Raw genomic sequence first — 7,434 nt, forward strand, 5'->3', positions numbered from 1 at the left:
TCATCTGTGGCTGCGTCCCTCTCCTGCACCTGGAGCACAAACACGCTTCTCTATTTTCTCTTCTATTGGTACTCTCTCTGACTCAGTGCCCTTCCTGACCATGTCCAAAGCAATCTCTAGAAGGCTCTGTGTAATTCCTCCTCCCCATGCCATGCTCTCTCTAAAGGAATAACATTTTTAACTGAAGTTACTGTTGGTCTGATATCTAAACAAATCCCAATAAACCCATGCATGACATTTTTATTTCCTATTGCTAAATGTTTCTATTTTTCTATATTCTCCTTTTTAAATATCTTTTTGAGACAGTGCTTCTCTATTTACAATCCAGCTCCTTTGAGAGCTGTGGCACACTTACAGTACCTTACCAGCCTAACTCTCTCAAGAGTTGAGGCAGCCATATTGCTATTCTTTTGTTTAAGCTGTAGATGCTGATATAAAGAAAGGAACAATGGATGAACAACCCACATGAAGTTTATTTACCAGAAATGCAGGGAGAGATGGGGCTGAGTTGTCAGCCAACCCGAGAGGAGCCAAAAGAAGGGATGAGAGATGGGAGGCAGAACTTTTAAGTGGAGCTTGCATATGCGCACTGGGGTTTTGCACCTGAGCAGAGTCCTCACACAGGCCTCAATGCATGGCAGGTGTGTGCTCCCACATTAGGGGGCATGGTCATCCAGGTGTATTGTTCTTACACATATCAATACACCCACTGCTACCTTGACCTTGATGCTGGCCAGCAAATCCACTAGTGATCTGTCAGTGTGTATTCCCTTCTTTCTTAATCTTGGTGAGCACCTCCACTATGTAGCATCCAGTGCTACTACTTCTTACAGGTTCCAGCAGGGGTTTTAAGATTAATAAAGGCAAAACAGCTGGTAACTCTTGAAAGAAAAATGCCAATTTTATTTAGAGTGGTGTTGACTTCTATAGCATCAGCAGTTCCCTAGGAAGTAAATGAGATCAAATTCCAAGCTCTTAAGCCCCTTGCCCTATGCAGATAATCTGCATATTTGTAAACAGTCCTTTTGGGAGGAGGGAAAATAGGAAATATCACCTGGCTGTAGGCAGCCAGTAGCTTCAACAGGTGTACTGCTGATCAACCCTAGATAAGAGAAGAAAAGCAGCCTCCCAGGGGTCCCCCACACCAAGGGCCACTGCCCAGCTCAACACAGGGACCAGCAGAACTTCAATGAGGCTCATGGTCCATCCCATCCCAAGAAGTCCAGATTCTATATCTCAGCCAATATGCTCTACCTGGTCTGGGGACACAGGCCCACACACTCACCATGGCATGGCTTGTGGTCTTCCTTACAGCTTTCCACAGAAGAACAAGAGGAGAATCCTGGAAGGAACCTGTAAGCTACCCTCAACGGCTGCTCCTGATGGATGAGCCTTCCAAAAGTTCATCCTTAGTTAAGACTACCCTGCTGGGCTTCAGGATTTTAGCAGTCACCCTACTGAATGAGCAGAGATCAAATGACTCACATCACACAGGCACTCCCAGCTTTTCATGCTTCCACACTATAGTCAGTTATGGTCCTGATGTGGGAAATTAGTAATTTAGTAAAATCCTCCAATCTGGCAGAGCACATCCTGTTCCTCTTCCATGGCACAGGTTGCTGTGTATGCACATTCAATTACATGCTCAATGTTCAGCACAGCCAACCGTTTGCTTCAAATCTCGGAAGTCCTGCAACCAAACACAGATCACATTCAAACAGCATCTGTTGTTAAACAAACAAGGAGAAGGAGAAGAAGAAGAAGAAGAAGAAGAAGAAGAAGAAGAAGAAGAAGAAGAAGAAGAAGAAGAAGAAGAAGAAGAAAGCCCTGGATGAGAACACAAGAAAGGGGTTATAAAAATGTCTTGAAGACAGAGAAAATGATAGTGGATATTATGTATATATAACCCCCAAAAGTTATATTTAAAAGTTGAAACAGGCATTATGGTCATATGCTCCAGAGACTGGGGATTTGTATCAGAGCACATCCAGTACTACTCACACTATTTTTCTCAGGGTTATCATCTTAAACCAGGAAAAAACAATTCTGTTAGGCAGTGCAAGACCATTTTATCCAGTTCTTTTTCTTAGGTTGAAATGTTGTAACTACAGGAATTTGGTTTCATGATAAGTTCTGTTCTTTATCTAGATTCTTGTTTGCCTGATCCATGAAACTGAGAAATGGAATTCAGGACATTTATGAACATCTAATATTGGTTACCTGATTCCACATGGTAAATGTCAACTACTGTCACAAAAGGAAATCTCTCTTCCTTCCCCTACTTTCTGTCTATAACTACACCTGCTTTGCAGTTGGTGAATGAAATTCTTACACGGGTTCCTCCTTCATTTGTAAATTCACAATAAAATCTTGAGAACTTGGAGGATATTCATTTACTTGTTATTTCCCTCCCAGAGAATAGTCAAGGCCCAAGCTAAATGAATTGGATGACTGTCTTTCCAGTAATGTGCAAGAGAAGCAGGATTAGGTGTTCAAAGTAATTCTCAATTACATAGTGTGAGGCAAGCTTGAGCTATGGGAGACATTGACCAAGAGAAGTGATTCTCAACTTTCCTAATGCTGTGACACTTTAATTCATTTCCTCATGACATGGGGACCCGCCAACTGTACAACTGTTTTCAGTGCTACTTCATAAGTATAATTTTGGTGGTATTAATTATAATATAGAACCCACAGGTGGAGAACCATTGCTCTGAACTGATACATATTAATGAGTAAACACCACTGAAGATAAAAATAAAAGGAAATACTTAAGCTAGGAAACAATGGAAAAAATAGAAACAAAGGGATTATGGCCGTTATGTATTTAAAGAAAGGACATTTTAAAAATGTTATCGGTAATTCAGTTTTTTAAACAGATAAAAATAAATGAAAGTATGCTTAGCTATACTAACTTTCAAACAATGTAGACTCTTTCCTAGTAGGGATACCATCACTAATAAGACATTGTATGAATTTTGTCATATCTAAAATGTTAGCTACTGAGTACTGTAGGGTGACTCATGGAGCTACACCCAATGGCCTCTACCTGAAACCTGTGAGCTGACTTAACTGTATCAAACAGGATGGCACACATTTATCTGCATAGGAGAGTTGCCTAATTTTAAATTCAATATTCATTCGCTGAAGCTACATTTCCAAACTGTCTCTGTTCATTCACATGACATGAATTAAAGCATGCTCGGAAATTACAAAAACATTAGTTATATCACAGTCAAGACCCTTTTCATGATGGTGATTCCAGCAGCTGATTGCCTGCCCTGTTTCTCCTGCAGTGTACCCAATACACTACTCCTCTTGTTTTGGTCTGAAGACAGAAGCAATGCTCCACATGCATATTCTTTTCCTCTGACTGCTTGGGATAGTTGACTACATGACTCAAATGGACAATTTTAAATCTCTGAGGTGGGACAATCATTTAATTGAAGAATTTTGGAGGTGTAATATAGAGGTCAGTCAGGTCATTGCCATGGAGAACAACAGACTGGAATCAAAACCACTGACATCAACATAAGAGTGCTTGTCTCAGAAACATTTTTTCAAGATGGAAATGCAGCTGCCCTAGAATTAATATGCCTTTCCAGGGAGAAATCACTTTACACACTTAGGAGGTTAATATAGAAAAATCTCTTTATTGATGGTATGCATCCAACTCTACGTAAAGCTCAAAGAGGAGCCAGCTTAGACATTTTTGCATTCCACAAATGACATCATCCTTAAGTGTCTTTAGATTCATACTCCAGGTTGATCTTTGAACAAAGTAAATAGACAGGCAACTTGTAGGTCTAATACTTAGGTATATGTGAGGATTACACAGCAAAGATATATGCCAGAATAAATTAATTTCACCTGTGATTTGGCCTTGAACTCACCTCCTCCTGCCTATGCCTCAGGAGTGCTGAGATTTAAGCTTCTAAGGAAAAGAGCATCTTGTATACTACTCTGGTGGGAGAGGGGAAGAAAGGAATAGACCTCTATGAAGTAGCAGGAACACAATATGAAGGGACAAATTCAAGAGGCAGTTACTCAAATGGCACCACACAAAGGAATCACAGGGTATCTCTAGAGCATTGCTAAGCCAAAAGTGGCCATTGGACCAATAACAACAGCTCCATATGGTGGGAGGAGCTGGGTTCTCAGGATCTGAAGCAATCTTTCCAAAAAAGGCCCCAGCCCAAGACAATTACCATTCTCACAGGCCAATTCCTAGTTTTAGACAAGGGTCTGTGTTTTACTCTCAATACCCCAGGCTTTTAAGGGAATATCCCAAGACCTAGGCCCCAGGCTACTAAAGCTGACAAATGAAAACTAAAATTAGTAAAAGTTTAAGAACTTGGGCCCTGAAAAGGGAATTTCTACAGGTAAGGCAAAATTTACCTCATTAAATCAGGAGTGCCATGGCTGGCACCATACACCTTGCTCTCAGAGAAGGGAAGTTAACTGTCCCAAACTCCTGTTAACATTCTTTTGCTAATTGCTGGTTGTAAACATCCTGCAGCCTCCCTAGGTTGGAAGTCTGTTGGCCCCAGGCTTCTTCATCTCAGGCCCAGCCTGTCCCCAGCCTCTGTGATTCTCTTGCCCCAGCAGCCGCCCACCAAGCCCGCAGACAGCCAGGTCGCCAGCGATGCCCCCACAGCCGATGGGTCCCAGGCAGAGGGCCATGCGGTGCCAGAGGGCAGAGAAGGAAGCCGGCTTTGAGGCAGAGGGGGAGGACAAGGACGACAACTTCCTCCTGCTGCAGCAGTCTGTGACTCTGGGCAGCTTGACCGATGTGGACCAGCTCATCGCCAAGGTCCGTGAGATGCTGAAGCTGGACACAGCGCACAATGGCCCTGCCTCGCCGAGTGCTGCCCCGGGCCCCCCGCCCCTGCGGGTCCTGGCTGCGATCTCAGTGGAACAGAACCGGTCCCCAGCGAGGCAGATGCTTCGATCTTCTGTAGATCTCCCTGCAGAGACCGGGCCCCAGCTCACCCAGGAGCCATTCAAAGCATGCTGTGGGAGCGCGGGCGCCTGCAGAGCCGGGCGGCTCCCTACTGCGTGGCGGAGCTCACCGTGGGCGCCAGCGCCCTATGCCCTATGTCCTGGCAGCTTGGCCTTGAGGGACCTCCGGTGACAGGCAAGCCGAGCACCCTGCAGCCTCTCTCAGGCCCGTGCCGGTGGGGTTGGCCCCAGAGCAGAGCCATGTCCAGCCTTCTGCAACAGCGACTTGGATCTCAGCCTGAAACCCACACTAGCGATGACGACCAGCACCAGCTCCTGCAGCAGCTCCTGCTTTCGGGAAACCTCATCAAGGAGGCAGTGCTGCAGCTACATTCACTACAACTACAGCTATAGGCAAATCTTTCCTCACCCCGATTCCTCAAGCCTCTGTCCGTCCCTGTGCAGGAGTCACCATCACCTGGGAGCCCTTGAGCGGCCTGCAGTGACCCTGGCACTTGGGTGAGGAGGGCGCTGCTCAGAACTGGGGAGGACTTTCTTGTCCCTGGCAGCTAACAAGTGTAGGAAGCCGGTTCCTGCATTATCCATTACAATAATAGGTGCCGGAAAACACCAAGTTGTAAATTACTTCACAGGCGCTGGGTAATCTCCATTCCTTTGATCTCTGCCTATCCCGTGGCTCATTTTTGCCTGAGGAGCTGAAGCCATTCATAGGGTAACACGTCCCAGGCGGCTGGTCAGCCTTTATAAGGGATGGTTTTCTTGGTTTAGTGTCTCCACTCTGGTAAGATGCATTAAAGCTTGTCTGCAGAAGGATCCGAGTGTCCTGCGTATGATTTCTTGCTGGCGAGAAATACAGAGAGTGCGCGGGACATATGGTGCCGAAACCCGGGAACATATGAACATCTCCAGCACCGCGGAGACCCCTCTAATGAGGCAGATTCAGAACTGCAGGGTGGTAAATTCGGAGAGGTATGATTTTTCTGGACTTTGGCTTGGGAATGTTGCTATTGTGGGAGGTTAATATAGAGGCTTCTATGCTTTTACTAGGAGCTATTTTGACTTTTCTCACTGTTGCAGCAATCTTAAAGAAGTCCAGAATTACATATCAGAAACTGAATGTAGTGAGAGATGGGGTGCGCCTAACAATAAAATATAAGAAAAAAGGACCTCCCGGGATGTCTACTGACAAGGGAGTGTGTACAGCAACAAATAAGAAAAAAGGACCTCCTGGAATGTCTACTGACAAGGGAGTGTGTAAAGCTTTAAATCTTAATAGCTCTAATGACTCTAAAAGCTCAAGAGATAAAGTTTTGGAAGAAACAGCTCAACTGGATGAGGGAGAGACAGAGAAGGAGGGAGAGAGAATGGGGAATAACCGGTCACACCCCGGTAAATTTAGGAGAGATGAGGACTCGAAACCTAGCCTCTGCCCTGCAACGAAACTGGAAGCCTTGGAGCTGAGCAGCTCAGACTCTGAGATTTTAGACTCTAGCAAGGAAGCAGAGCTAGAGAAAGAAGCAGCACGATACCACCCCGATAGATATCGGCTGCCAAAAATGCCAGCGGGTGTGCTTCCATCAGCACCCCCACTATTTGGTACCGACTCCTTTTTACCATCAGAGGAGCGGAGAAAATTGCAGATGGCTTTCCCAGTCTTTGATAGGGGAAAAGGCCGTGCCTGCTATTCAACACTTCTTAAAGGCCTGGAATGCCTGGGGCTTTAAAGCCTCATAAACATTGACGCTCGGGCCAAGCGTCTCACCTCAAAACCTAAAAGGCCAAAAGGAAATGGTAAAATGGAAAGATATCTTAACTGATCTTTGGAAAGGCCCGGATCCTATACTCATAAGATCCAGGGGAGCGATATATGTTTTTCCACAGGATTAAGAAAATCCTCTGTGGATCCCAAAAAGACTCACCCGAAGAGCCCCTTCAGACCTTCAAAAGTCGAAACTCCACCCGCTCCTTGGGAATTGAGAGCCGCTATTGTTATCCAGATTAACTCCTGCCCTTGGCGGAGAGATTGTCACTGCTTAAGGGGTGGGGGTGTTATTGTTTGATGCAGCCGTTTGCGGATTGCTGTTATTTTTGGCTGGTCTGTGAGAAAAGGGGTGGGGGTGAAATTGTTTGATACAGCCGCTTGCGGATTGCTGTTACTTTTGACTGGCATGTAAGCTCCAGGGCTCAAACCAAGAGATTCGCCCAAGCGCTTACTTAAGCAATAGGCCGCCGGCCAGACAGCTCTTGCACACCCGGAGCCTAGGCTCATTGCACAGGGTAGAGTGTCTGGTCTGGGCAGCCCAAAGAGGGATGCTGAGCATAGGCATCGCACAGAGTTGCCTATTATGCAGGCTTCTCTGGGAGGTATGTTGACCTGCATAAGGGTTACCTGCCCTGAGAATCCCTTTCCCAGAAAAACGGCAGAGGACAGGTCGAGAGTACTTCGGGTCAAGCTAACAGCCTGATGGTGAC

The 7,434-nt window shown here is 45.6% G+C and overlaps 1 pseudogene; it reads left to right on the top strand.

Moving 5' to 3' along the window:
• The first annotated feature begins 4,681 nt into the window (after positions 1-4,681).
• LOC113837897 lies at positions 4,682-5,355 on the top strand (annotated as a pseudogene).
• Positions 5,356-7,434: the final 2,079 nt, after the last annotated feature.

Source organism: Cricetulus griseus, unplaced genomic scaffold (assembly GCF_003668045.3).
Source record: "Cricetulus griseus strain 17A/GY unplaced genomic scaffold, alternate assembly CriGri-PICRH-1.0 unplaced_scaffold_2, whole genome shotgun sequence".
NCBI classification, from domain to species: Eukaryota; Metazoa; Chordata; class Mammalia; order Rodentia; family Cricetidae; genus Cricetulus; species Cricetulus griseus.